This window comes from Pinus tabuliformis, chromosome 7, assembly GCF_031772625.1.
Source record: "Pinus tabuliformis cultivar Carrire ecotype Pingquan chromosome 7, CPIR1, whole genome shotgun sequence".
Classification (NCBI taxonomy): domain Eukaryota; kingdom Viridiplantae; phylum Streptophyta; class Pinopsida; order Pinales; family Pinaceae; genus Pinus; species Pinus tabuliformis.
Window position 1 is genome coordinate 678,049,143 of NC_142293.1, and position 25,264 is coordinate 678,074,406.

The following is a 25,264-nucleotide window of genomic DNA, read 5'->3' on the forward strand; positions in this document are numbered from 1 at the left end:
TTCCCTCCTCTTTTTTGAAACCATGACTTTGCTTTAGAGTTATTAGAGTTTCTTCCAATGGAGACTTGGTGGTGATCCTGATCAAGTGCTAAACCCCCTTCCAGACCCCAAAATCACCCACAACATTCTTTCTTTGATCTTGGATGGTAAGATGACTTGAACATCTCATCACCTTTATTTTGTGAGGCCTCTTTAACTAGATGACCACCCAAATAGGACAAAGAATGAATCCCTACATCATCTGATGAAGCTTCTGAATACTGGATTGCATGGTCTAAAGAATGGATAACTGGTTGTTGGCATTATGATGCATGTGTTGTACTTGATGGAAACCTACTCATAGAAGATCAACTCACTTATATATATCTAGATGAATCTACGGAAGAGATATCAGATGTGACAGAATGCATGGGATGCCGGACAACTCAAAGGAATCAGATGACAGTTCTCAAGTTAGCTTTGCCATCAAGTCCAAAGGGGGAGATTGTTGGCATTATGAGACAAGTGTTGTCCTTGATGGCAAATCACACAGATGATAAATTATAGTGCAACAAAGTTATTTTCAAGTTCACGCACTTTCATGAAGATAAAAGTTTCTTTCATGTAGAGAAAAGTTCACGCACTTTCATGAAGATAAAAGTTTCTTTCATGTAGAGAAAAGTTCACGCACTTTCATGAAGATAAAAGTTTCTTTCATGTAGAGAAAAGTTCACGCACTTTCATGCAAAGAAAAGTTTCTTTCATGTAGAGAAAAGTTCACGCACTTTCATGCAGAGAAAAGTTTCTTTCATGTAGAGAAAAGTTCACGCACTTTCATGCAGAGAAAAGTTCCCTTCATGCAAGAGAAAATTTCATGCACTTTCATGATTGGTTCATGGTATTAGTCCGACAGTTTTTGATCCTATGGTTTTGGTCCATGGTATTTCATCCAAAAGTGTTGATCTCACGCACTTTCATGGTTGGTTCATGGTATTAGTCCGACAGTTTTTGATCCTATGGTTTTGGTCCGTGGTATTGCATCCAAAAGTGTTGATCCCAAGTATTGGGTCCGTGGTATTGTGTTATTATGGTTTTGGACCATGGTATTGTGAAAGGCCTAAGACTATAAAAGAGGAAGGAGATCATTCGGCAAAGCATCATCTGAATTATTGAATATCTGATAAAGTGCTAGATCTAGAATATTGTGATTGGGTTATGGTGCAGATCTGGATCTGAGCTAAAGAGGGATCTCACCGGTTGATGGAGAACAAGATCTAAGGATAGATCGGGATCAAATGGCTTGAAATGAACTATCTCTATATAGTTGATTATGCTTATTCTAGATCTATATACTAACGCTTGTAATGATCTGAACTGGGTATAACTTAAGTTTGAAATCGTTGCAAGTCATGATTGAATATTTATAGATCTGTACGCGGGTTGGCTTTGGTGAAAGCGCGTATGTACGCAGGTTTGGTTCATTGTAGTAGCGTATACCATTTGAGTTACGATGTTTAAAGTTACAGGTGGTTCAAGTTGTTGATGTGTTCTGATGACTGTTTAATGGTGTCAGTATTCTACATATTCAGTTTGATTGATTGTGTTGATGGATGAGATCTAATAATGGATCAGGATCATAATGACTCATATTTATGTGATCTAATGGACTAGATCGGGTTGCTAACACACATATTATCCTTGTATATGTATTGATTTGGTGATTGGGTGATTCAAAAGATTGATTGATTATGTACTTCAATGATATTAATGGGTCCAGTATGAAAATTGGATGAAACGTGGCCTTTCAGATTATGTGTTGTGCTTCAGGTGTATCTAGTCTGAAAATGTATGAAACGTGGTATCCGGAGGAGAGAAGATTGTAGGCCAGTGCCTACGTACTAGTATCTTAGCTAGTACAAGAGCAAAGGGGGTGGTAGCTCCCTTCCAGTAGCAGTTGAAAACTTTGGAGCATTGTAGGGGGTGGTAGCTCCCTTCCAGGAGAGACTGGAGAACGAGAGAGGGTTGTAGCTCTATGTAGGTAGAAGCCTGCGTACTGGTATAAGACTGCACCAGTACAGAAATATTGTAAAAGGATTTTCTTATTAAGAAGAAGATTGAGATGACTTGCAGCAGGTGGTTTTCTCCCACATTGGGTTTCCACCTTATATCATGGTGTTCATGTGTGTGGCTTATGTGTGATGATCTATTCTATTTTACTGCACCTATTTGTTGTTAATATGGTTGATAATGTTCTAATGCACTCATTGAAGATCAATTAACTAAATCATAAGCTCACTGAATATACGTGGGTATTCTTAACTGAAGTAGCATATATGAATCATAGTATGTAAATGAAAAAGTTTTATTGACTTGATAATACTGATTCACCCCCCCCCTCTCATTATTATTTCCAACATTGGCATGAAGAGAATGCCACAATTTCCTGAAGCAAAAGATGGACCCAAATTCCAGTGGGGGGCCTTAAAGTCCCCTAAACCTTCCTTAATGGTACAAACAATTTTGGAACACCCAATAATGGAAGGGGATTCTTTTAGTACTGTTTGATAGCATGAGAAATTGATAAAAGGGGACCTACCTTGAAAAGTCACAAGAAAATCATGTGTTCCTTCAACCACTTTAGGACCACATACCTCAGATTAGCACTTATCACCTTCCAAAGTTGGAAGTCGGAACAACATCTGAATCAATAGTCTTGAGATTTGCCTACCTTTTTTCTTCTACCTTGTCTAGACTTCAAACTAGCCTCCAAATTAGAATCTCTAGACACCACCATTCATACTTTTTTCTCTCTCTGCAATCTTCCCACAAAATTGTATGAGAGCTAACCCAATGAAATGGGACTTTTCACTATTCAGAAGTCCAACTTCTAGTTTAAAATCCATTTTCCTTGGGAAATATTAGTATCTGTAGGAAATCTCAGTATTTTCATGAATATCAGTTTCTACCAGCATTTTAACCACTCTTCTATCTTTGAAACTGAAAATTTTCGCCAAGGAGATAAAATTGACCTATAGCATTACTGACCCTTCCAAAATGTCTGAATTCCTCCACAGCTCTAAAGGGAGCTTGAATCTATTGCAAATATGTTTGTTCCTCCTTTGGGTCAAAACCTAGTTTCCACTTTTTAGGCACAGTCTGGAGGCCCCCCCACATCCAATCTTGCTTGAGAAGCAGGTTCTCATCCTCCTAGCTTTTCACCATAAAACAAATCTAGCCGCAAACTAAAATATGTAATGCATGTTGAGTTTTGTAGCTCAAAAGGTACTTCTAGTCTTGTGTCTTGACTAGAAAGACCTTGATTTGACTTGTTATGACCTTGAAAAATGATGAGCCATGCCTGTTATAATGGGTTCTCAGACATTTCTCAGAACAACCCCTGCAATGTTTTCCATCTGCCATGCTAAGAAAATGCAACTGAGAAGAATGCAACTTAAAGCAAATTTCCAAACCTGAAATCTGCACAAGAATCTTCACCCTACTTTTCCATGTATGCAAAGCCAAAATGAAAATCAGGCAAACCCTCCAGAGATGCTCTCACCATTAATAATGTCCAATTACATGTAGCAGGGAAACTGCCAATGACAGTGTGCATTAACTCTCACGAAGGGGATCAAACAATTCTCCATTCCCATCAACTCAACACCTTTCACTCGACCAACAAATGAGTCACATATGGAGGCGAGAGGTATCTAAGAGTTCATCCCTACATATTTTTTCTTATCGTGTCTCTATTTTTTTGAATTATATTCCCCTTCTTATAGTTAGAGATTTACTTATAAAAAGTTAGTTGTTCATGTTTCAGTCTTTCAGTTTACCACATGATATTTGATGGTGAAGGAACTACGATATAACATTGGTGTAAATATTTGAACAGAAAATCTACAAAAATGTAAATGAAACCAGATGATATGAAAGGGAAAAAATTAAGAAAACAGGTGCCAAACTATGTACAAACTGTGTGGTTAAATTATAACAATAATAACTGAATTACTCAATCCAAAATGAATTCCCTATCTCCATGTGACTTCAAAATGTATGTACAATAGCTTCACATCCTCAGCATGTCACTTTGGAACAAACCAGTTGAGCTCCTTAGAGTCAAATAAATTTCTATGGCACATGGTACTTTTATAAATAGATTTCACAGAGCGGGAATTGTCAATGTAACAGAGTGTCAAAAGAAGAATATCTCAAGTAAAAAATGAAGTAAAGATATCTGAAATCTGAAAGGATAAGTCACAAAATTTTGAAAGTTATTAATGTTAAGCAACATATTGATAGAGGTCGCTGAAGTTGCAGTCTTTATAGATGGATTAAAGGACACTATTAAAGGTATGTCAATGACTCAAGGCTAGTTGTCAAAATCCGTATAAATCTTTTTTCAAACTATGCATCTAATTCCTAAGATCAAATTAATGTTAATCTACTCCTTGTCAAGCGTGAGGCTGAGTTTACTTGCAAAGGTTTCTGTCCTTGTTTAATTGTTTACAAGTTGTTGTGTATTTTTATGTAGAAATACTCCTTCTCTAATGATTTCATCCTTCTAACAGATGATTATTATGGTTAGTATGCCTTCAACAGAAAGGTTTGTTTACTAGTTGGCTGATGATTTAATTCTTTAGACATAGATGATTATTATGCTTAATATGCCTTAAGTAGAAAGGTATGTTTACTAGTTGGATGATGATTTAATTCTTCATACATAGATGATTATTATGCTTAATATGCCTTCAGCAGAAAGGATTCTTGAACTTTCCAACTCTTGTGCTCTAAATTATTTTGAAATTTCTTACAAAGTTGTGGTTTATACAAGTTGTTTCAAGACTTTATGGGCTTCTAATTGGTTGATTGTGGTCCTGCATGGCATGTTTGGTATTGTTTCTTGCAGATGTTGTGGAAATATTGCGCAGTCAAAAGAAAATGGATTATTTACAATTTGTCTTTGCATTTGGACTTGTAGAAAAATTTCCACTTGTGCCTTTATTGAAGGAATATCTCGAGCATCAAAGGAAAGCATCAGAAGAAATAGCAAAAACAGGAAGAGATCATGTTGGGTCACTGGTATGTTTATTCTTATTGGTGTGGTTCATGCTCCCTTGTTAGTATAAACTATCAAAATATTAACTTGTCATTAGACATATTCTCTAAACACTTCCATGTCTTATTGTAGAATTCAACAACCTCAAAAGAAATTCATTCATTAACAATGTAATAAAGTGCATTGAAGTGCTTCACATCTATAAAATTTACTAGAGTTGTTATTAAGTCTTTGGATGTGGTTACACATGTACAAGAAGACGGGAAATAATATGCTCGACTAATTTCAAGTTATCTTCTTGCGAATAGGGTGTTACCTTCTGTAAACCTAACGAATCGCTCTTCTTCTTTCTAGTGAACAAATTTGGGACTTTTCATGAATTGTGAGACAATTCCAACCCCATAAATATTAGATTCTTATTTAAAGTTATACCCACTAGATTAGAACCTGCACAAGGAGAATTCCATTCCTATTTCAAAAGAACCTGCAATCGACTTATACCATGCTATTTAATATTCTATGTATTTCTTCACATCCTTGGCCTGTGACATAAAGATGCAACAGGGTACCTTGCATTTTCTATACTAACACTCCTAAACAATAATAAAGTATGCCCAAATCTGTCATTTCAAATCATCTATGTAGCTCACCTTTTGGTTTTTCAATTATCAAAGTTGTTACCTATATTGATGAGATGATCTACAACCGAGGCCACAATGACAATATCTATTAGAGTTTTATCCGTGTTGCACTAAAGGTGGCTTTTCTTCAGCAGCACTACAATACATTGCAGTTTCCATTCAGCGGAGAAGTGTACCTAGTAGCAGCCTTGGTCTATGTGCAAATGGGTTGAATTCATAGTATAATTTATCTGTTGTTTTGAAGGTGTTTCTCCTTCAATAGTTCTTCATCTCAACAGATCCTTTCAATCTACACCTTCAGCAGATGCATACAGCCTTGGGGTACATGCTACATGTTCCAGTTTCGTTGTGAGGGTATAACAACGATGAAAGAAGAGCATCGATTTTAGGCATCTTATGGTTGTTGTATGCAAGCATGCATGTCTAGTGTTTCCCAAACTTATATAGAGCCATATTTAGTCTAATTTTATAGTTTGACTTAGATGCTCACTTTTCTTAATTTAGGTGTTTTTCTTAGTACTATTTTATGCACAGATTTATCTTTAAGAAAAGTGCACAGTAGAGAAGGGTTCTATGTTTTGAGCAGGGGACAATCTTCTAGGTAGGAGGTACTCTATTCTAGGGTGCTTCTGTCATGCATGTTAGGTGCTTTATCCTAGATAGAGTTCCAAGTTCCTGCCTCCTTGACAAAATCCCTGCCAGACAAGACACTGGTGGACAAAGTTCCAAGTCCCTAAATTTTCCAAAAATCCACCTAAGCCTAGTCATCTAGCCTAAAATCCTTTACATTCTATTCATCTCTTGGCTGTGATTTCATAGAGAGATCCCTCTTTGGTTTGGTAGGGCTATCTACCAAACTAAAATCTTGGTTTGTGGTTACCTCCATCAGTCTCCTCATCAGCCTGGGACATTGTGGAGGATAACAGAGGGCATGACAACTAGGGAGTGCCAAGGTGTTCTATTGAATGAAAGGTTCCCAAGTCATGGAAAAATGTAATGCTAGTTGTGAGGTCATGACTGGCAAGGTGTGTTAGGGAATGCTAGGGCATGCTAACATGTTCTAGATAGTACAAAGACATGTCAAACAAGCTAATATGTGCCAAGTGCTAAGGCATGCCAAGATGTACAAGGGTTCTAAGTCCCTGCCTCCTCTTCTTCCATATGCTATCCACTTATGACATTTCCTTTGCAATATTTGGTGCATTTTCTAGTTATAGGTCATTTATAGGTTATAAATGTCTTCAGAGTTTCACTTCTAATTGAGTATTCAACTCAACATATTGATTCTCTTATACATAACTATTTTTCCCTCCACCCACTTTTCATAACTTCAATAACCATTAGGTAGGGACCTGTAGCTTCAATGTTGCTTTGCTTGTTTAGTAAAATATTGCCGAGACTTTAATTTATTGAAAGTTGTAGAATTTACAATTTATGAAGTTTCAAGGTCTAATTTTTAAAAGTATAATTTTTTAAAGGGTGCTAGCTCAATGGAAGAGCACCTGCTTTACAAGCAGGAGGTTGGTGGTTCGATTCCATCGTGCCCTAACATCCATATGGAATGGCAATGATCAATTTTTTATGACGGAGGCTCTTTTTACCATCACCAATGAGCTTTGGTGACATTTTTCGAACCTCACCAAAAGTATGAAATGGTGACGGTCAACGAATGCCACCATATATATGCATCAATAGTGACGACCCTCAAAGGTATGTAACCATAAATCGTTGTTTTTGATATGAAATGGTGACGGTTATTGTCCGTCATTATAGCCATTATTCGTGATGGACCTTGAATGTCACCACAACACCTATGCTTCTGGAAATGTGGCTTTTGGTGACAATCAACAAACGTCACCATATATATGCACCAATAGTGATGACCATTAAAGATCCATCATAATAAATCATTGTTGTTCATATGAAATGGTGATGGTCACTATCCATCATTATAATCAATATTCGTGACGGACCTTGAATGTCACCATAACACCTATACTTTTGGCGATGCCACCTTTGGTGACCGAGGCTATGGTCCATCACCATTGCTCATATGAAATGGTGACGGTTGCTATCCATCATTAAAAATCATTATTGGTGACGAACTTTGAATGTCACTACAACACCTATACTTTTGGCGACGCCACCTTTGGTGATGTTCAATTTTTGGTGATGGAGGCTATGGTCCGTCACCATCGCTCATATGAAATGGTGACGGTCGTTATCCCTCATTATAAATCATTATTGGTGATGGACTTTGTATGTCACTACAACACCTATACTTTTGGCGATGCCATCTTTGGTGACGAATTCTCTTTTGACCATCACCAATGAGCTTATGGTGACATTTCTCGCCCCTCACCAATGTCCTTTTTTCTTGTAGTGTGATATTACACTACCCCTCCATCTGATCTCAACTGGGTCTTTGTTTGAACTGACATGCATGAGTTATTTATGAGAGAATACTCAATTATTTGAAGTGCAGTAGTTACATGCATGCAAGCATTGACTAACTGAACTTACATTAATTCAACAAATTGTTTGAAATAATGTAACTGGACTTGACTCAGTTAACTAAGTAAACTAATTACAACTGAATATTACAACTCATCCTTATCTCTTTAACTAATGGATAAATTCCTCAATTAATGGAGAACTGTTGCATGTCCCCACATAGACTTCATGTTGATTTTCCTTAACTAATTAACTCAAGATGAATTAATTACTTATTTCACAAATAGTTGCTAAGATCAAATTCGAATTTTCCTTCACTATTTTAGTTCAGGGACTAACGAAAATAGGAAGGTATCCCGAAATGCTATTTATAGAATGCTATTTTTAGCACTTCCATTTTTCCATCCATTGTTGCTAAGATCAACACTGGCTAAACTGCCATTTATAGCAGTGCTATTTTTAGCATTTCTTGTTGCTATTTTCAACACTCCCTCTCAATAACAAAGGGATTATCAGTAACCCCAATCTTGTCTTTGTGGAACTTGAACTTGCATTTTGAAAATGCCTTAGTCAAAATATCTGCATCCTATTCCTCGATCAAAACATACAGCAACAACACGATCCTCTTGACCACACAATCTCAAAGATGGTGATATCGGATATCTATGTGCTTGGACCTGTCATGAAAAACTGGATTCTTATAGAGTTTGATACAACTCTGGTTATCGCAGTATATCACTATAGGATCCATCATTTGACTAAACAATCCCACTAGAATCTTCCGCATCCAAATGGCCTCACATGTAGCCTGACTAGCAACCATGTATTCAGCCTCTGTTGAGATAAGTGCAACTGATCTCTGTTTCCTACTGTACCAAGAAACTGCAGCTGAACCAAGGTTGAAGATTCCTCCAGAAGTGCTCTTCCAGTCTGATGGACTCCCTGCCCAATCATCATTTGTGAAGCCCTGAAGCTTCACTCCCTCTGTCCATCTGTACCACAATCCGAACTGAGATGTGCCTCTGAGGTATCTCAGCACATGCTTCGCTGCCTTCCAAAACAGCTCGGTAGGTTGAACCACATCTTGACTTAGCTGGTTCACCGAAAAGCATAAGTCGGGTCGTGTGTTTACCAGATACATAAGTGAACCCACCAGCTGCCGATAAATAGTAGTAGCTACTACCTCACCTGAAGTAGCATCCTCCTTACTCCAATTCCCAACTAGAGGAGTGTGCATGGGCTTGCACTTCTCCATGTGAAAGCGCCTGAGTATCTCATTGGCATACTTGCCTTGAGACACAAATACTTCCCCATCTTTCTGCCACACCTCCATGCCTAGAAAGTAGTGCATCAGGCCCATGTCCTTCATCTCGAGCTCTCTTGCAAGGTACTCCTTGCAAGACTATATCAGCTGATCATCACATGTCAAAATCAGATCATCAACATAAAGAACAATGATCAATGGTTTACCTTCTACCATGATGTGGTAAAGGTTCACATCTACTTCACTCTTGGTGAAGCCCAAACTGGTGAAATAGTTGTTGATCCTTGTGTACCAAGCACGGGGTGCTTACTTCAACCTATACAAAACCCTCTTGATTCTGCACACATGCGACTCACGATCAAAGGTCTCGAAACCCTCTGGCTGCTCAATGTACACCTCCTCCTCAATCTTCCCATTGAGGAATGTTGTCTTCACATCCATCTGGTGGATCTTCCACCCCATCTGAGATGATAGCACCAACATCAATCTAATCGATGAGTACCTTGCTACGGGAGCAAAAGTCTCATCGTAGTCAATCCCCTTGACCTATGAGAAACCCCGGGCAACAAACCTTGCCTTATGTTTCTCAACACTGCCATCAACTGCCTGCTTTACCTTGTAAAGTCATTTGGAACTCACCACTGACTTGCCCTGAGGCCTTGGGACAACATCCCACACACTGTTTCGAATGATAGAGTCGTACTCCTTTACCATTGCATCAACCCAGACTGGTTGCTTCATTGCGTCGTCGAATGAAGAAGGTTCAGTATCTACACACTCCCAAACCAGGGCCATGTACCCAATGTACTGCTCGGGTGACCTCCTCTGTCTGTGCTAAGAAGATGGCTGTCCCACATTCTCTCACGCATCTAGCATCAACCTATCAGCTTCCCTTGAGCGTTTCCACCCATCTCTGGAAGTATCGGCATGAGTGGATGTCTCCACTCCTGGATCCTCTGCATGCAGCTGCTCCGCATCAATCTGAGGCTCCTCCTCCTTAGGAACTGAAAGTTCCTCATCTGCATGCAACTCGAGCTCCCTCTCAAGTGATAAGCGCATGGCTTTCTGCTCGTCGAACTTCAGATCCCTGTGTACCACTATCCTCTGAGTGGAAGGTAGGTACACCCGATAGTTGTGGGGTGTATCCGTGTACCCCACAGGTATTCCAAACTCAGTTGTTGGGTCTAGCTTCTTCTTGGCATCTTTGGTCACGTGACAGTAAATTGATGATCCAAAGATTCAGAAGTGACTTACATCAGGTTGCTTCCCAAAATAGGCCTCCATAGGTGTCTTCATTCCTAGTATACGGTGCGGGCTTCTGTTCTGCAAGTATATTGTTGTATTACATGCCTCAGCCCACAAATGCAGTGGTAGGCTTTGGTCATGCAACATCGCTCGAGATGCTCCCATAATAGATCTGTTCTTCCTTTCGACCACCCCATTCTGCTGTGGGTTATGGGGTGCCATCAATTCCTGCTTAATTCCTTCTACAGTGCATAAGTCTTTAAACTGTTGGGAGACATACTCTCCACCATTGTTGCTACGCAAGGCTTTTATTTTCTTTCCAGATTCTTTCTCTACCAAGGCTTTAAATTCACAAAACCTCAAGAAGGTCTGATCCTTATTTTGCATAAAGTAGATCCAGCATCTACGAGAAAAATCATCAATAAAAATAACATAGTACCTTTGTTTAGCAGTGGAGGCTGTAGAGAAAGGTCCACAAACATTTGATTGAAGATTGCTCCAGCTCTACTGTCTCGATCTGGAAAGGAGGATTTTGAATACTTACCCAAGGTATAACCTTTGCATGTAGTCGTCTGCTCAAATTTTCCCTTGGGTAATCCGGTAGAAGTCTGCCGCATGATCTTCAAGGCTCCATGGTGCAAGTGGCCCAGTATTCTATGCCATAGCTCGCCGACATCTTGGCTCTGCACCATCTCAGCTTTGGAACTCAAAGGAGCACAGTTGTCTACCTCCACCTTGTAGAGATTCTTGACTTGAATCCCTATTCGCTTTGTCTGTCTAGTACCGATATGCCTCAGGAATACCTTTCCTTTACTAAAGACTACATCATAGCCTTTATCTTCTAGCATAGCGATAGACACAAGATTCTTCTTCAGACCTGGTACATACTTTACATCAGTTAGGGTGAGGGGAGCTCCATGCTCCCTCTGAAACACAATTGTACCTTCACCTGAAACATGATACTTTCCATCATCTCCCATCTCGATCTGCATCTGGAGATCCTTCTCCTCCAAGGTACTGAAAAGATTCTTGTCACCTGACATGTGGAATGAAGCTCCACTGTCCAGGTACCACACACATCCCACCATGGATGAAACCATGCATGCGATAAGCAAGAAATCCAGCTCAAACTGTGAGGCCAGTGCCTCACCATCAGATCCCTTCGAGGAACCCTTCTTGGATTTCTTCTGTGGACAATTCATAGCATAATGGCCCACTTCATGACAATGAAAGCATCGCACTTTCGATTTGTCAATCTTCTTCCCACCATGGGAAGAACTAGATTTGGGATGGGACGCCTTCCCTTTCCCTTTCCTCGCCTTACTTGCTAAGGCTAGATTTTCCTCATCATCTTGCTTTGATGAGGATCTCGTGCTTCTTCTTATTTCCTCCTGCATCAGATCCGACCAAAGTCATTCCCAATCTGGTAGTTTTTCTCTTCCATTAACTGAGTCTTGGTAGCTATGCCAGCTCTCAGGAAGACTGAGGAGTGCAAGACTCACCATGTCATCATTAGCGGTCATGATTCCTACACTTCCAAGATCATCCCTATAGGTGGTGAGCTTGTTCAGATATGTAGAGATCATGTCGCCCTTTTCACATTTGATCTTACGAAGCTTGTCTTTCAGTGCTAGCTTCCTCTGATCGTTGTTGTTTTGATATAAATCTTTCAATGTTTTCCACATCAAAAATGGTGTCTCCTTCCCATGGAGGCTCGAGAAAATGTGGTCTCGAACTCCCTCCAAGAGGATTCTCCTTGCTCTAGCCACACATTTCTTCCATTTCGCCAGTTGAGTAGTATCAGTTGGCTTGGGGACTTCTTGATCAATGAAGTCCTTTAGACTGTTATCCTCTAATACTACCTCCATGCGATCCTTTCAGGCTATATAATTCGAGCTGCCATCAAGGGCATACTCGAGTCTTAAACTAATGAATGTCATTGGTGAAATTGAGATGTGATAAGAACTTGATTTCTATATTCAGTAACCACAACCTTCGAACTCCTCCTTCTTGTATACTGTTCTTTGCCTTGATCACCTTTGCTCCAATACCATGTATAAATTCCCATTGTAGATCAATAGATTATGCAATATACTAAAACACAATACAAGATCTACTTCTACAACACTTTGCGGAAGCTTAATCGAATTGAGAAAGATCAAGAGAACACATATAACTGAGAATGAGAAATCAATCACACATAACACAGAAGAAATAACCCAGGGAAAGCCTCAGCCTAAAACCCCAACTTTGTATTATCATACAAGTGGAAATCTTGTTCAAGTTACAAAAAGAATCAGCTCTCAAGCTATCCTGCTCTCTCTGCAATAAAAAACAATACAACTCACAGACGGAATAGACACAGTATATGTCCTCCTCAAGCCCTCCAAGCCTCCTATTTCCTTGCGCAGTTTTTCTTGGGGTTCAGTGAAGCCACATGTGTGAATTGGCCTCATCACACACACTAAACCTAAAGAAGTAACTACACAATCCTCAAGGAAAGAATTCCTTCTGCATGCAAGGAATATTCACAATGGAATATTCTAGCAACTGATAGTACACTGCCCCTCCATCTGATCTCAATCGAGTCTCTGTATGAACTGACATGCATGAGTTATTTATGAGAGAATACTCAGTTATCTGAAGTGCAGTGTTACATGCATGCAAGCATTAACTAACTGAACTTACATTGATTGAAAAAACTATTTGAATTAATCTAACTGGACTTGAATCAGTTAACTAAGTCAACTAATTACAACTCAATATTACAACTCATCCTTATCTCTTTAATTAATGGATAAATTCCTCAATTAATGGAGAAATTGTTGCATGTCCCCATATAGACTTCATGTTTGATTTTCCTTAACTAATTAACTCAAGATGAATTAATTAATTATTTTACAAACAACTGCTAAGATCAAATTCGAATTTTCCTTCATTATTATTAGTTCAGGGACTAACTAAAATAGGAAGGTATCCTGAAATGCTATTTATAGAATGCTATTTTTAGCACTTCCATTTTTCCATCCATTGTTGCTAAGATCAACACTGGTTGAACTGCGATTTATAGCAGTGTTATTTTTTAGCAATTCTATTTTTAGCATTTCTGTTGCTATTTTCAATAGTGTTCATTGTATACATGTGTCTTGTAAATTTTAATTAATAACATAAACCTTCATGGTTGGCATGTTCTTCATGCATTGATTTGGATATTTGTAAGACTATTCTGTGAATGTTTGTAATTCATGTTTGCTTTCATCTATGCTAAAGTAATTGAACTATTTCGGTTATTTTGGTACTTATCATATTGAGAATGTGATGTAGTTGCTATTACCATTGCCGCATCCTTATGGGTTATTCCGCTGGATATTAAACAGATCTTCCTCGTTATATTGGTTTCAATGACGTCACATATGTTATCACATTTAGTTAGGTTTGATTTTTTTTTAAATGCTGACAATTATAGCACCAACAAAATATTTGTAATAAACATGAAAAAAATGTTGATAATGGGATTATCAGTGCTTTTGTAAGTACAATAATTTTTTAAAGGAATATGCTGACAACGAGAGTGTCAGCGTTATCGAGTATTCACTAATAACTGGAGTATAAATGCCAAAATTAAAATTTCAATTTCAATTTTTGAAATGTGTTGACACATTCCACGTCAGCAAGAAAATGATCATTACCCGGTCATGCCACAATAAATCTGAAGGTGAAAGATACGTGTTGAAAAAAAGGTTTTCCACCGCCGAAGATGTATGAAGTGGTGTTGTAATTATCAAAGGGTTAAATCATTTTTTCATTTGTCAATCAACTATTCTTCCTGAAACATCATTGTTTTTTCATGCATAGTAATTTCACCATTTCAATTTGTAAGTTTTGTTAACTTTTATCATCAAAAAGTCATTTTCTTCAAACTACTTGGCATAGATACAAGATCGAATCCCAGTCTCTCATCTGCGTAATCGCCAAACTGTAAAGATAATGGGGAAAAGCGGGAAGCTAAAAAGAGGTGAACCAAAGGGTCCCGATCTTCTGGAGATTTATCCTAATATTCAACAACATTTTCAATAGGCCGGGTGGGGGGATTTTCCGAAGATGCACCAATTTCCATGACAAGCTTGCTCGAGATTTTTCCAATGGTTTCAATGGTTAGTGTGTGGAGGTTGTAGGGATCTCATTCCAGGTGACAGAGGAGTTGGTTGTAGAGGTCACAACTCTTTCTTACAGATGGAGAAAGGGTCTTTAGAAGCCATGTCTTGGCTAGGATCAATGTACTATTCTTTCTAAAGATTGAGTTCAAGGAAATAAATTGAAAATAGGAGTGGAGAGGTCCTGGTTGGAAGACAAATGGCATGGGCTACTACACATTACCTAGTCATATTTCACATGTGAAGGGCATTTTAACCAGGTAAACTTATACCATTTCCATTTCTTAGCTCATCTAGCAGGACAAGTAAGAATGAATACATGTTATTTTTTGTTAGAAAGTCTCAAGCACATGGTTGCTTGGGTTCGGGCTAGAACAAACCCATCTCCACATTTCATCTATAATAAATCTTTAATTAAGTTTTAATTAAAAATCAATTGGAAAAATATGGAAGAATGTGGAGCCATTTCCTGTTTTGGGGAGGGTTTCAACCCCAACCCCCTAAGTCTAAATGAGGAAGGAAGAATGGAACCAAACAAGTCAAAAACCCTCAGGAAGGAACCTCCTCTTAGGGCACCCCCACTATGTAAACCAGAGGCCGAAAAAAGGAAGACAAACCCTTATCTTCTATCCCTAAAATACCCAAGGTATATTATAGAAGAAGTGATAGGCTTAGGAAGATACAATCTGTTGAATACCCTCCTACAGTGAGTTCCCCACATGTTGAAAATCTACCTACTGAAGGTTCCCTTGCAGAAAGCCAGCCACCAGAGCAAAACAAAGGAAAGAGGCCTGACCATAAACCCCATGATGAAGAAGTTCTAGCTGAAGAAGAACCCTCCCCGTTTGACATGTTCAAAGGGGGTAAAATACCTCACACAAAACCCTTAAACAAATTGAGGCTGAAGATAAAGTTGAAGAAAAACTCGAACCTTGCTCATATACATGTATAATGTTCCACTAAAGGACTTGATTATAAATCAAGGAAAATTTAGAAGTTCAAAGAGGTCCAGTAAAACAAAGGCAACCAAGGAAGAAAACCCCATGGAAACCAGACAAAGAAAGAGGCAGAGGATGGATAAGGTAGATGTTTTATTGAAAGCAGCCAATACCCTCAGCTGAGAGGTTGGTAGCTATCTTTTTTAGTTTTGATCTTTCACTATTAGAGTGAATTTTTTATCAAGCAGCTGTCAGCATATAAGCACAGGAAAGCGCATGAGATTAATGATATTTTCATTAGCAGCGTATTTCATAGATAAATGCTAACATTTTCATTGTCAACATATTTCAAAAGAATGACTTGAATGAAAAAGCTGACAATCAACCCGTCAGCTAAAAACATCAATTTCAACAACTAAAGGTTGACAACAACGTTACCTGCGAATTGCAGCAAGAATGACTGAGAACACAGGAGAAAAATAGAAGCCCGTTTTTTAATGATGACAAGGCTTGATCTACAACGATTGAAGCACAACCATGATACATTTTCTCAACCCCATTTTCAGCATAATTTTTAGCAAGTTGTTTTGATTTTGAAAAATTTGATATGTTTAAAGATATGTTCATATGCATTACTTCTATTATTAGATTACTGTAATTATTTTTGAGCTACAAACATGTTTTAGTTATTGTATTATCTATATAAGAAAAGACAATATAAGAAATAAGGCTTGGATGTTATTTGAGATATATCATCCCTTATGTATTATTGAGCAAATCTTAATGAAAACAATCTTCATGAGCAATTTACAGAAATTCTTGTGTTATGATTCCTTGTCTATCTTTTCTTCGTTTTATATTTCCTCATGTCTAAAATATTGAGTGTTTGAAATTGGGATTCATATGTTTATGTTCCTTTTTCTTTATTCTCAGGCATTTAATAAATGTTGTTCACTTAACCATTGCACTAATTTCCTTCATTTTCTTCCAAATTCCTTAAAGTGTCAAAGGAATTATCACTACCCTACTTTTGTGTTTTTCTCATTGAAACTGTAATTATATAAAGCCTGATTGGGTCAGACTCCATGCCCAATGGTAGTATTTTCACACAGTCCAACCAAATTCAATCATTCTTCAATAAATATGGCCATAGGATTCAATTAAAAATCTTCTACTACATTGACCTTGAGTATTTGAGTTTAGGGAGAGATCCCTCTCTAGGTTGAAGGGCCAACTTTCAACCTCAAAGAGGTTTGAGGTTACCTTAGATTTTTTCCCGCAGCGAGGGTTTTCTCTAAGAGATAACAACATCTCTATGGAATATTCCACTTGATGTTATACGGGCCCTTCTTTTTCATGTGTGTCTCTACTAGGGTGGTACTACTACATCTCTCTTAGAGGCTCACTTTCTCTCCCCTCCGTAGTGAAAGAAATTTGACACAAAAACGATTAAACACTCACCAGGTACATCCCCTTGCTTTGGGAAGGTGCATTTGCACTCCTCTCTCTTGCTGACAGTTAGAGCTAAGAGATATTCCTAATGGGGCTCTTACTGCAAATGGTGTGAGGTCTAATTGGGACTTCACGTCAGGGAGACACCTTGGTTGATGGATTTCCAAGACTGTCAATAGATCCATATGAAAAGTTGAAAAAACTAACATATGTGACAATAAGAACGATAGAAGAAAATAGTTTGAGATTGATCACAATGGAGACTATCTGTAATTGAGTACATTCTTATTATTCACATTTTCTATTATTCAACACTGTTACATTGTCACTTTACATTCAAAATTTTTATTTCATCATTTTTTATCATTCAAGTATTAACAGACTCTATCATCGCAACAATCTGAGGTAACTAAGCAAATTTAAAATTAAAATGACTAGATTAATCTTACACATATTTACCATACTTAAAATGATCAAAATAATTAGATGTTCAATAAATTTTCCACTACCACACGACTCGAACCATCCTAGATCCATCTAAATTCATTTTTAGTGCAAATCTTAGGAAAGGTTTGCACCTCGAGGGATTTGATCCCTCTCAACGCATGATAGATCCAATGTTAGATTGATCTAGGTTGGTATTATATAAATTTCACATCTCTATATATAAAAGTATTCTCATTTTTAATTTTATTAAAACCTTGATTTAATCTCTACATAAATTATTTTTAGTAGTAGTGTGCATAGAGGGTTTAGATATATCTCAAAAGTAATTATAACATTTTTTGTATTAGCTTTAATTAAAATAATATTATAAAATAAAATTAAAATAAATAATAATATTCGTGGTAGAGTTGGGGTGAATATCCATGGTTAAGAATATTGTTATATTGCAAATATTAAGTTTTTATGTGCTTATTAATTAAATTTAAATATGAATACCAAATAATTATTTTAATTTATACGGTAAAATAGATCTTAATTTACACCTACTATTTATATCTTACATATTTTAATATGATATGTATACTATGATTTTTTTTTATCCAAAAAAATGTTTGTAATTATATTAATAAAACAAACTTACAATATAATATACTTTTAATATTTTATTATTAATCTAACCAACATTTAAATATTTACATTGATTTAGTGATACTACAACATATCTTCTCACTCTATATTATTTTTTAATTAAACCCACGTATAAATGTTTACAGAAATTTACACCACTACAACATAACCTATACTAAAATATTAAATACCTCTCAATAAAATAATCATTAATATTTATATATTTATTTAATAAATTTATAATTTTTTAAAACTTTTTATTTTAATTTCTTTTATGATGTAATAAAAAATTATCAAATTATATACCAACAAAATTTAAAATACTATTTTTTTAAATTTTGATAAATAAATATAAAAAAATTAATTAACTAAAAGAAAAAATATAAGTCAACAAAGTTTGACCCTTCACTAGAAACATAACACCTCACATAAATCAACCGAGTATTCTTTTTACGCACTAAGTTGTGTGAGTATTCCTATTTATTCACCTCACATAAATCAACCGAGTATTCTTTTTACGCACTAAGTTGTGTGAGTATTCCTATTTATTCACCTCACATAAATCAACCGAGTATTCTTTTTACGCACTAAGTTGTGTGAGTATTCCTATTTATTCATATAAGTTTTGTTAGTATTCTTATCCATTCATATAAGATTATTTATTTATGTATTTATTTTGCGAGAGTGTTTTTATTCATGTGAAATTATTATTTATATATTTATTTAATTTTTTAATTTTAGTGGAATTTATATGTAATTATTAGTAAATTTTTTGGGTTTATGATTTGTCTTTTTCTCTGAGTCACAATCAAAAGATTTTAACTTTTTTTTGTCAAGTTTGGCAGAACCATTTCATTTTCTATTAAACAAATATAAATTTACACCACATAGATTTACTAGGTGGCCTGAACTTGCCCTGAAGGGGAACCAAAAACAGTAAAATCTTAATCTCTCTAGCCAAGCTAGATATGTCTATGTTTCATGTCCATACACTACATATCTATCTAAACTTATATTTGCATGACAGAAATTAAAATCTATCCGCATAAAACAAAAATATGCATAGGTAAGAGTCTATCCCTTCTGCTCCTCTGAGGTAGATTCAACAGGTGCCAGATCCTTGGCTGATGCCCCAGGCATCTCATTCAGTTCCAGTATGCAAGGGATGTGGCGATCAATTCTATCCAGCCTGATGTCTTGTTTATGAAGCTGGAATAGGATTATATGCAAATCCTGCTTATAGCTTGACATACCTTGGAGTATCATTGCCATTCCAACAAAAATCTGTTCCATTGCTTTGCCTAATAAACTCTTCATCAACCAATAGAGGTAAAGAGTTTGTTTGAACTGCGTAATTCTTCCTCTGGTGTTGCCCGGATCTGGGACTAAAGTCCTCCAGTTGTCCATGTCTTCCTCTGTCTCATTGCCTTGTTTTATTTCCTCCTCCCACTCTTCTAATAGTTTCTGGATTCCTTCATCCGTCCCCTCACGATAAGCCTCTGTCGCTTAAGTGATAAGGTGTTCTACTAAATTCCTGCCCCTTCGAGGTTTCAACATGCTTGGCTCCTTGTCTTTCACAGGTGCCAGGCCTCTCCTTCCACAACCTCGTCCTCTCACAGGTCGAGCCATGTCCAGATTTCCTGAACCCCAGGTTCAATTGCCGGTCGTCTCTGAGCTTTGAGTCGTAGGGTTCGTCTCCCTCCCAATCCACTGCAACACCACCTTTCGCCATATGCATACACTCTAACACTGCTCACGTGCCTACCTTGCCTTCCTTTATTTCTCACTTCACCTCCTGTCTCGCCACCTTTCCCACCACTCTTGCATGCACTCATGCCAAGGGTCGTCGCACCCATTGCCTTGAGCATGTGGGGGGCGACGATACTCATTTCAGAGGTACCGATCATTAATATGACCAGGCTGTCCCAACTGTCGATCCGCATCCCGATTGAGGTCAAAGGATTTTAACTTTGAATCTCTCATTTTTCACATATTTCGGGGTCACAATCAAAAGATTTTAACCTTGGATCTCTCAGTTTTCACATATTTCACATTACTTCAATCACCATTAACATTAATCTATTTTATTATCAAAATAATTAATAATATTTTTAAATAATTTGTTATAAATGGTAAAAATTATAAATTTCCTAACATTTTTATTATTATTGAATATTTATAATACAAATATATTTTATTGTTGAATTGAGACTTCTGTGATCCATAACAGTTATAAGAAGAGCTTCGGCGTAAATCACATATAGAAAGACCTTTGTCGACGCATTTCGAACCAGCAAGTGTGGCTCATCGTCAGGACAAGTTGAAGAAATAGATCCAGCTTTGCATGTTAAATAGTCTGAGCAGGGCCTCCAACGGCTATCTAGATCAACGGCTAGCTTTGACTTAGGGACATTCAAAAAGTCAAATTGATCATTAAAAGGAAGATGACCATACCTATATATAAATATGTAATTATATAAATGGAATAATTTTAGAAGGTGTACGTTATTAATTAGTTAAAAATGTATAATTTAATAATTAAAAATTTTAATTAAATGGGAATTAGTTAAATTGAAGACCTAACTTTTGTATAAAATATAAATAGGGTAAATGTAAGATGATAGTTAAATAAAACAAATAAATAAATAATAATAATAAAAATAAGCAAATAAATACATAATAATAATAATAATAATATATCTTCGTTAATTAATATATATATATATATATATATATATATATATATATATATATATATATAATTAAAAATAATATATATAAATTATCTACGAAAGAAATAACAAAATAATAATAATAATAATAATACAAATAAGAAAATAAACAATGATAATATATATTTGTTAATAAATAAATCAATTATAAATTAAAAATAATAATATACAAAAATTAGTTACGAAAAAATTAATAAAATACAAAAATAAATAATTAATAATAATAATAATAATAATATATATTCGTTAATAGATAAATAAATAAATTAAAATATATATTAAGATATATATAATAACAATATATATAAATTAGTTACGAAAAAAATAAAATAAAATTAATAATAATAAAATAAATAAATAAATAATAATAATAAAAATAAGTAAAAAAATTTGTTAGGATTATAAATACCGATAATAATCAGGGAAAAAGGAGCCACTCAAAATAAAAATAAGCAAATAAATATATAATAATAATAGTAATATATATTTGTTAATAGATCAATAAATCAATATATATATATATATATATATATATATATATATATATATATATATATATATATATATATATAAATAAATTAGTTACGAAAAAATAATAAAATAAATAATAATAATAATAATAAAATAAGTAAATAAATATTGTTATGATTATAAATACCAATATCAATCAGGGAAAAGGAGTGACTCAAAATAAAAGGAGAAGGATTGGACAGAGTCCAGAGCAAGAAGGATAAACCCTAGGAGACAGGAAGGCTCCAAGGGGAATGATGAAAGCGAAAAAGATGAAAGAGGGGGGGGGAGAGACTAAGATGAAGGGCAGGGATCCAGCATCTACTGATCTTCCAGCCGTCATCTCTATTGAGATTGTTAGGCCTTTTTTCGATCTCAATAGCTTCCCTGAGTTTACGATGATGGAACTAGGAAATTTTGGCAACAACCTTAGCCTCCTCGATACAAACCTGATGCTTGGTCTTAGCCACATGTTCTGCTAACGCTGAAGACTTGGTTCTCCCATATCTTAGGTCAGCTGCATGTTCGCTGATCCTCTTGTGGGACCCCCTACATCGGGGAAACAGGGCGCTCCATCCATCAGAGGATCAGCGAACATGCAGCTGACCTAAGACATGGGAGAACCAAGTCTTCAACGTTAGCAGAACATGTGGCTAAGACCAAGCATCAGGTTTGTATTGAGGAGGCTAAGGTTGTTGCCAAAATTGCCCAGTTCCATCATCGTAAACTCAGGGAAGCCATTGAGATCGAAAGAAGGCCTAACAATCTCAATAGAGATGACGGCTGGAAGATCAGTAGATGCTGGATCCCTGCCCTTTCATCTTAGTCTTCCCCCCCCCCCCCCTCTTTCATCTTTTTCGCTTTCGTCGTTCCCCTTGGAGCCTTCCTGTCTCCTAGGGTTTATCCTTCTTGCTCTGGACTCTGTCCGGTCCTTCTCCTTTTATTTTGAGTCGCTCATTTTCCCTAATTGATATTGGTATTTATAATCACAACAATATTTATTTACTTATTTTATTATATATATATATATATATATATATATATATATATATATATATATTTTAATTTATTGATTTATTTATCTATTAACAAATATATATTACTATTATTATTATATATTTATTTGCTTATTTTTATTTTGAGTCGCTCATTTTTCCCTGATTATTATCGGTATTTATAATCCTAACAAATTTTTTACTTATTTTTATTATTATTAATTTTATTTTATTTTTTCGTAACTAATTTATATATTGTTATTATATATATCTTAATATATATTTTAATTTATTTATTTATCTATTAACGAATATATTATTATTATTATTATTATTATTATTATTTATTTATTTATTTTTGTATTTTATTAATTTTTTCGTAACTAATTTTTATATATTATTATTTTTAATTTATAATTGATTTATTTATTAACAAATATATATTATCATTGTTTATTTTCTTATTTGTATTATTATTATTATTATTATTTTGTTATTTCTTTCGTAACTAATTTATATATATTATTTTTAATTTTATATATATTTTAATTAACGAAGATATATTATTATTATTATTATGTATTTATTTGCTTATTTTTATTTTTATTATTATTTATTTATTTATTTGTTTTATTTAACTATCATCTTACATTTACCCTATTTATATTTTATACAAAAGTTAGGTCTTCCATTTAACTAATTCCCATTTAATTAAAATTTTTAATTATTAAATTATACATTTTTAACTAATTAATAACGTAAACACCTTCTAAAATTATTTCATTTATATATAGGTATGGTCATCTTCCTTTTAGTGATCAATTTGACTTTTTGAATGTCCCTAAGTCAAAGCTAGTCGTTGATCTAGATAGCTGTTGGAGGCTCTGCTCAGACTATTTAACATGCAAAGCTGGATCTATTTCTTCAACTTGTCCTGACGATGAGCCACACTCTGGTTCGAAACACGTCGACAAAGGTCTTTCTATATGTAATTTACGCCGAAACTCTTCTTATAAATATATTTTATATTTTAAACCAAAATATTAAAATATTTTTATTTAATTAAAATTTATATTTTCATATAAACAATCATTTAAGATTAAAAACATTTGATAGGAATGGAACTGCACATTAATTTGTTTTGTTATAAAAATAATTAATAATTTTTTTAGGGCTATAAATGGTAAAATTTATAAATTTCCCAACAATTTTTATTATTATTGAATATTTATAATACAAATATATTTTAAATTTTAGACTAAAATATTAAAATATTTTTATTTAATTAAAATTTATATTTTCATATAAAAAATCATTTAAGATTAAAAACATTGGATAGGAATGAAACTTATCATTTTATTTATTGGGTCAATTGACACTCTACGTGGATGTCGTCATCTAACATTAATTCAAACATAATAAAATGATATTTACATCAACAAATTCAAAAATACTAATAAAAAAATTAAGTTAGCCATAAATAAAATATTCCATTTTCTATTTATATAGAGAGATAAAGTAATTGAAAGTAAAAATAAATTAATTTAGATTTTAGTATGAGGGAGATATATAATTTCTTCACTACTTAAAATGGAGTTGATAAATGTCATATACAAATAATATTATTGAGAGTACATGATTTGTAATTTATTCTATATTCACTAGACATATAACATTTAAAACAAAAATATATTAATAACAAAAACATATTTTACTATTAGTTATAAATAACATAGTTTTATATCAATTTTATAAATTTAAAAATAAAATAATTAAAATTAAAAAATTTCTTATATTTTCACTTTTCATTACGAGGGATAAATTAAAAAGTTTAATGTGAGTTATAAATAAGATATATATAGAGAGAGAAATTATTCCATTAATAAGTTCTTTTTAATTCAAAGTTATGTAATGTTTTAAAAAGTAATAATACCAACAAAAATAATACTACACAAAACAAGTGAAAATTTAAATGTCTTATAATTAAGACATTTTTTTTATTACAACCCATTATGAGGAAGTGTTGTCACATGATGTCAATTTAAAAATAACAAAATAATATTTAGATTAAAAAATTCAAAAATACTTAATATGGAGGTGACAAATGACATGTACAATCTGATGATGAACCACATTGGTTGGTTCGAAACGTGTCGACAAATGGATTTCATGTGATTTTCGCTGAAAAATCTCTCACAAACTTGATATGGATCATAGAAGCCTCAACTCTATAATGTACAATTAATATTATTGATACTACATTATGTGTAATTTATTTTAAATATTATTAATGTTACATGATGTGTAATTTATTTTATATTCAGTTGAAATGTAACATTTAAAATAGAAATATATTAATAATAAAAAAATACTATAAATAACATAGTTTTATATCAACTTTATCATATAAAAATAAAATAATTGTCACTTTCTATTGTGAAGGATAATCTCTCACAAACTTGATATGGATCACAGAAGCCTCAACTCTATAATGTACAATTAATATTATTGATACTACATTATGTGTAATTGGACAAAGAAGCGCTCTACAACCACTATAAGGGAGATGATGTTGTCACATAATGTTAATTTAAAAATAATAAAATAATACTTAGGTTAACAAATTAAAAAAATCAATGTCTGCCACAAATAAAATATTTCAATTTCTATCTTCATTTTACATCAAAATTGATATAGAGAGATAAAGTAATTGAAAGTAAAAACAATAATTTAGATTTTAGTATAAGGGAGATATGTAATTCCATGA

General features: G+C 34.4%; 1 non-coding gene across 1 annotated transcript; it reads left to right on the forward strand.

Annotated features, from left to right (window-relative positions):
- The first annotated feature begins 7,155 nt into the window (after nucleotides 1–7,155).
- On the forward strand, nucleotides 7,156–7,227 carry TRNAV-UAC (transfer RNA valine (anticodon UAC)). Its single transcript has one exon. It is a non-coding gene; the product is annotated as a tRNA-Val (tRNA).
- Nucleotides 7,228–25,264: the final 18,037 nt, after the last annotated feature.